The sequence below is a fragment of the Lepidochelys kempii genome, chromosome 6, assembly GCF_965140285.1.
Source record: "Lepidochelys kempii isolate rLepKem1 chromosome 6, rLepKem1.hap1, whole genome shotgun sequence".
In the NCBI taxonomy this organism is placed as follows: Eukaryota; Metazoa; Chordata; order Testudines; family Cheloniidae; genus Lepidochelys; species Lepidochelys kempii.
Genome location: NC_136385.1, coordinates 63,185,921 through 63,192,526, shown reverse-complemented (window position 1 = coordinate 63,192,526; position 6,606 = coordinate 63,185,921).

Below are 6,606 nucleotides of genomic sequence, written 5' to 3'. Positions count from 1 at the left end.
GAACAACAGGACTGAGGTGCTTTGAGAGCCTAGGATTGACATATCGGGGGTTGCTGCAAGTTCTGAGTGAGACGCACTGGTAAAGCCATATCGAAAGCCCCAAAGTGAAAAATCATGGATGCAACAGGCTAGAGCCAGATTTTCAAACTTAGGTTCTTAAAACCATATTTAGCCCTGGTCTATACTACAGGGTTAGGTCGAATTTAGCTGCGTTAGGTTAATTTTAAAATGGATGTGTCTACACAACCAACCCCGTTCCGTCAACTTAAAGCGCTCTTAAAATCGATTCTGTACTCCTCCCCAGTGAGGGGAGTAGCGCGAAAATCGACATTGCTGGGTCAAATTTGGAGTAGTGCAGACACAAATAGATGGTATTGGCCTCCGGGAGCTATCCCAGAGTGCTCCAATGTGACCGCTCTGGACAGCACTTTGAACTCCGATGCACTAGCCAGGTACACAGGAAAAGCCCTGGGAACTTTTGAATTTCATTTCCTGTTTGGTCAGTGTGGCGAGCTCAGCAGCACAGGTGACCATGCAGTCCCAGAATCACAAACGAGCTCCAGCATGGACCGAACGGGAGACACTGGATCTGATTGCTGTATGGAGAGAAGAATCTGTGCAGGCCAAACTCTGATCAAAAAGAAGAAATGCTAATATATTTGCCAAAATCGCACAGGGCATGTTGGAGAGAGGCTACAACAGGGACACACAGTAGTGCCGCGTGAAAGTTAAGGAGCTCAGGCAAGCCTACCTAAAGACAAAGGAGGCAAATGGGCGCTCCGGCTCGGACCCCCATACATGCCACTTCTATGATCAGCTGCATGGCATTTTAGGGGGGACCCTACCACTACCCCACCACTGTCTGTGAACACCTGCAAGGGGGGAGTCTCACGCAACAGGGAGGAGAATTTTGTGGATGAGGAAGAGGAGGAGGAGAATGCACAGCAGGCAAGCGGTGAATCCCTTCTCCCTGGCAGCCAGGACCTTTTCATCATCCTGGACCCAATACCCTCCCAAGGTGGAATCCCCGACCCTGAAGCCGGAGAAGGCAGCTCTGGTGAGTGCACATTTGTAGCTACACTACAGGGTTTAAAAGCAATAGTGTTTAATGTTTGATTTACCCCATTCATGCTGGGCTGTTTGCGCTTGGCTAAAAGGGGTCATCCTGGAGAATAGCCATGCGACAGGGGGACGGGTGAAGGGACCATCCCAGAGAATAGCCACGCGGTGGGGTGGGGGGAGGTGTGTGCTTCACATCCACCCGAAAACCACAGCCCCTCCTTTTAAATGTGAAACCCAACCCATTGCTTGCTATGGGAAAGGATGGTGCTGCAGTTTGAAACCATTCCCACATTTTATGCGTAAGAAGCCAACCCCGCGTACCCTGTGCCTTACCATGGCTGCCTGGAAACCGAATTCTGTTGCCCAGCCGTGTGTGATGTGTCACCATACTGGCAGGTGCTCAATATAAAAGGCAAAATGCCACCTTGTACCTAAAGCACATATGCTGTCTGCTGTGAATTGCCTAATTCACTGTGAAAGAGTCTCCATTTTGTTCTCAGAAATGTATCATCTTAAATTTTACTCTCCCTTTTTATCTCCCCCCACAGGTGCAAATGTTTCTAAGCTCCCCCTATCATCTCCATCCCTGAGGTTATCACAGATTAGAAGGCGAAAAAAGCGCACTCACGATGACATGTTTTATGAGCTTGTGCAGTCCTCCTACACTGATAGGGCACAGCTTAATGCATGGAGGCATTCAGTGTTAGAGGCTAAGAAAGCATTAAGTGAGCACGAAGAGCAGAGGCAGGAGCGTGAAGAGTGGAGGCAGGAGGTGATGCTTAGGCTAATGGGGGAGCAAACGGACATGATGAAGCATCTGGTGGCGCTGCAGGAAAGCCAACTGGAGCACAGACCCGTGCTACATCCATTGTACAACCGCCTGACATCCTCCCCAAGTTCCATAACCTCCTCATCCAGATGCCCAAGAATGCAGTCGGGGAGGCTCCAGGCACCCAGCCACTGCGCTCCAGAGGATGGCCCAAGCAACAGAAGGCTGTCATTCAAACAGTTTGATTTGCAGTGTGGCTACAAAAAGGAATGTGGCCTTGTCCTTCCCTCCTCCCCCACCCAGGCTACCTTGTCAGTTATCTCCCTTTATTTTTAATTAATAGAGAAAGAATGGATGGTTTCAAAACAATATAGTTACTTTATTTTGAAGGTGGGAGGGAGAGTGGTTTGGTTACAGGGAATTAAAATCAACCAAGGGGGGCGGGTTTGCATCAAGGAGAAACACACACAATGGTCACACCATAGCCTGGCCAGTCATGAAACTGGTTTTCAAATCCTCTCTGATGCGCAGCGCACCTTGCTGTGCTCTTTTAATCACCCTGGTGTCTGGCTGCTCAAAATTGGATGCCAGGCGATTTGCCTTAACCTCCCACCCCACCATAAACGTCTCCCCCTTACTCTCACAGATATTATGGAGCACACAGCAAGCAGCAATAACAATGGGAATGTTGGTTGCGCTGAGGTCTGACCTAGTCAGTAAACAGCGCCAGTGAGCTTTTAAACGTCCAAAGGCATATTCTGCACTTGTTCAGCCTGTAGTTGAATTGCTCCTTCCTACTGTCCAGGCTGCCTGTGTACAGCTTCATGAGCCATGGGAGCAAGGGTTAGGTTGGGTCCTCAAGGATAACTATTGGCATTTCAACATCCCCAATGATAATTTTGTGGTCTGGGAAGTAAGTCCCTTCTTGCAGCTGCTCGAACAGCCTGGAGTTCCTAAATATGTGCGCATCATGCACCTTTCCCTGCCATCTCACGTTGATGTTGGTGAAACATCCCTTGTGATCCACCAGTGCTTGCAGCACCATTGAGAAGTACCCCTTGTGGTTTATGTACTGGTTGGCAAGGTGGTCCTGTGCCAAGATTGGGATATGCGTTCTGTCTATTGCCCCACCACAGTTAGGGAACCCCATTGCAGCAAAGCCATCCACTATGACCTGCACATTTCCCAGAGTCACTACCCTTGATAACAGAATGTCAATGACTGCATTGGCTACTTGGATCACAGCAGCCCCCACAGTAGACGTGTCCACTCCAAAGTGATTCCCGACTGACCGGTAGCAGTCAGGCGTTGCAAGCTTCCACAGGGCTATCGCCACTCGCTTCTCAACTGTCAGGGCAGCTCTCATTTTGGTATTCCTGCACTTCAGGATGGGAGAAAGCAACTCACAGAGTTCCAGGAAAGTGGCCTTATGCATGCAAAAGTTTTGCAGCCACTGTGAATCATCCCATACCTGCAACACTATGCAGTCCCATCAATCTGTGCTTGTTTGCCTGGCCCAGAATCGGCGTTCCAATGTATCAACCAGTCCCACTGCTGCCGTGATGTCACAGTTGCCAGAGCCCTTGCTTTCAGGAACGTCTGTGTCCATGTCCTCATCAAAATCCTCCTCGTGCGGGTGTCTCTTAGCCCGGTTCTGCATATACTCCAGGATAATGTGCGAGGTGTTTACAATGCTCACAACAGCAGTGGTAACGGTGAGCTGAGTGGGCTCCATTCTTGCCATGGTATGGCGTCTGCAGGAGAGCAGAGTTGCAGCAGAAGTGGTGGATGACGATGGTTAGCCGCACCCAGGAAGACCAGAATGGATTTCCCGAGCTGCAGGAGAGCAGAGTTGCAGGGGAAGCAATGGATGATGACAGCTAGCAGTCCTACTGCACCGTTTGCTGCCAGCAGCATCCAGGACACAGCCACAGTGTCGGTGAGCTGAGCTGAGCGGGCTGAACGTTTGCCGTGGTATGGTGTCTGCACAAAAAAAGATGCAAAACTATTGTCTTCCGTTGCTTTCACGGAGGGAGGGGTGACTGATGACATGTACCCAAAACCACATGCGACAATGCTTTTGCCCCATCAGGCATTGGGAACTTAACCCAGAATTCCAATGGGCAGCGGAGACTGTGGGAACTATGGGATAGCTACCCACAGTGCACTGCTCCGTAAGTTGATGCTAGCCACCGTAGTGAGGATGCACTCCACTTAGTGTGGACATACGCAATTGACTGTATAAAATCGATTTCTAAAAATCGACTTCTATAAAATCTACTTAATTTCATACTGTAGACATACCCTTAGACACCTACCAAGACAGGGTGGGCAAACTTTTTGGCCCAAGGGCCACATCTGGGTATGAAAATTGTATGGTGGGCTATGAATGCTCACAAAATTGGGGGTTGGGGTGTGGGAGGGAGTGAGGGTGGGACGGGGATCAGGGCTGGGGCAGGGGGTTGGGGGCATGGGAAGAGGTCAGGGGTGCAGGCTCCAGGCAGCACATACCTCAAGCAGCTCCCAAAAGCAGCAGCATGTTCACCATCTGGCTCCTACACATAGATGCAGCCAGGCGGCACTGCGCGCTGCCCCATCCACAGGCACTGCCCCTGCAGCTCCCATTGGTTGCCAGCCAACGGGAGCTGTGGGAGCAGCGTGGAGCCATGGCATGTGCAGAGCGGGGCAAGCCCCATACCCCACTCCCCAGCAGGAGCTCGAGGGCCTGATTAAAATATCTGAAGGGTCAGATGTGGCCCCTGAGCCGTAGTTTGCCCACTCCTGTACTAAGAGGTGGCCTGATTTTCAAAATTGTTAAACAGTTGCGGCTCCCATTGAGTTGAATAGGAACTGGAGTTGCTTAGAACCTCCGCAAATCCGTCCCTTTTCATTTAGTTGCCAAAAATGGATTTAGAAACCCTAACTTTAGGTACCTAGGTCTGAAGATTTTGGCTGAAGGCCCTAGACAGAACTTCATGAGGGGCCCCAAATTAGAACAGCTATAGATCAGAATGTACTTCTATTGACAAAGCTTAAACAGTTCCTTTCTGTACTATATCTGGCTTATCTCAGTGTTGGCTTTCATCAACAGTAAAATCAGCCATAACATTTTATTTTTAAAACAAAATTAGCCACTTTTTAAATTTAATCTATTTTAAAATATGCCCCCTTCAAAAAACAATAAAACAACTGGCAAGATATTTTGGCAGTTTTTTTACACTAACTGTATCTAATTTGATAATATGCAGGGCTCCTCTTTGACTTGCTTGCAAAAAAGGACATATGAAAAGGATTTTTTGTTTTTGTTTTTTAGCAAAAAATTCACAATTATCATGAACCCGGAATTCCTAATTTTCTTTTTTTTCTTTTGCTAAGAAAGCAATAAATAGATCTCAACAGATGGGCAGGCACTTTAGTCCAAAGCATTCCTAAGGCTGTTACTGCTTATAAAGTTTCTTATAGATATCCATGGGAAGTAAAATACTTACAAATAAGAAGTACCCTACATACTCCACAGAAATTCATATATAACACTATACTTGTATTGTATTAATGGGATTCATTTGTAATATATTATCTGAATCAAACAACAATATTGAAATGTTTTTGAATTAAAGTAAAATAAAGCACCCTACTAACACTGGTTGTCAGTGGTGGCATGTGTGTGTGTCCTCTCTGTGAGTTGTCCTAGCTCTGAACAGGTAGCTGGTTCAGCAAACCTTGAGAGAACTGCCAAGAAAGACTGCAAACTTGGTTCAGTGGCAAAGGCGCTCAACCAGGTTTATTGCCGACAAAGCATGGTACTAGCACTCCATAGATTCTGCAGGTACACTAATACATGTATGCCTATGACAATGGGATTAGCAGCAAGGACTTCCCACTGCCACCTAGGCCAGACAAAGGGTTAAGGCTAGGTATCCCAACATTTATAGACTGAGACAAACAATATGGGATAAACAACTTACACATCTCCTTACACATTTCATTACATGTTTGTTACCTCCTCTTGTACCTTTCCCCCGATGTTATAGACAAAACATTTCCCCTGATGTTACAGACAAAACTATTCGTCTTATCTTGTGCTAGGTTGGGGTGTACTTGTGTTAGCCTGCAGGAATGTGTTTACATATTCAGTGTATTTTAGCAATGCTAGAGGTACCTATGCCAAGTTCATGTACCAGACATTGAACTTATAGGCATTTGCTTTAATGCATGGTCTGACTTTGGTTCACAGTCTCTGATTCAGGCCTCAGGTCTTGCACCAGACCTAATGGTCTAGGCTCTCTCTACTACAGCTTGATACTAAATTTTATTGTGTACTCTAAATATTACAATATTATTCCAAAAGCAGTTGTTTTACACAACCAAATATTAAATAAAAATGTTTTGTATTTTGACTAGTTATAAAGATTGAAATTGGCTTCCATTTCTATCAGTCTATTTTAGCTTGACCTCATACATTAAAGGAAGGAGAGGTGTGATCAATATTTCAATTGTAGCAAGCATGTGTTATCACCCAAAATATGCCAGGAACTGAGAAAACACAGTAGAAGACATCCCCTGCCCTGAAGAACATACAATCTAAGAAGGTTAAACATTTTACGTCAGTACTGTCCCAGTGTGAAGGGTAACATTTGTTTAGGTCAATACTGTCCCAGTGCAGTGGTAGGGGTGCTATTCAATTAATTAAATGAGGCTGGGGTGCTGTACTGTGCTGATTTTTGGATTAACTGATATTTCAGTTTGTCAAGGCTGAATCCCCACTCTGTCACTCC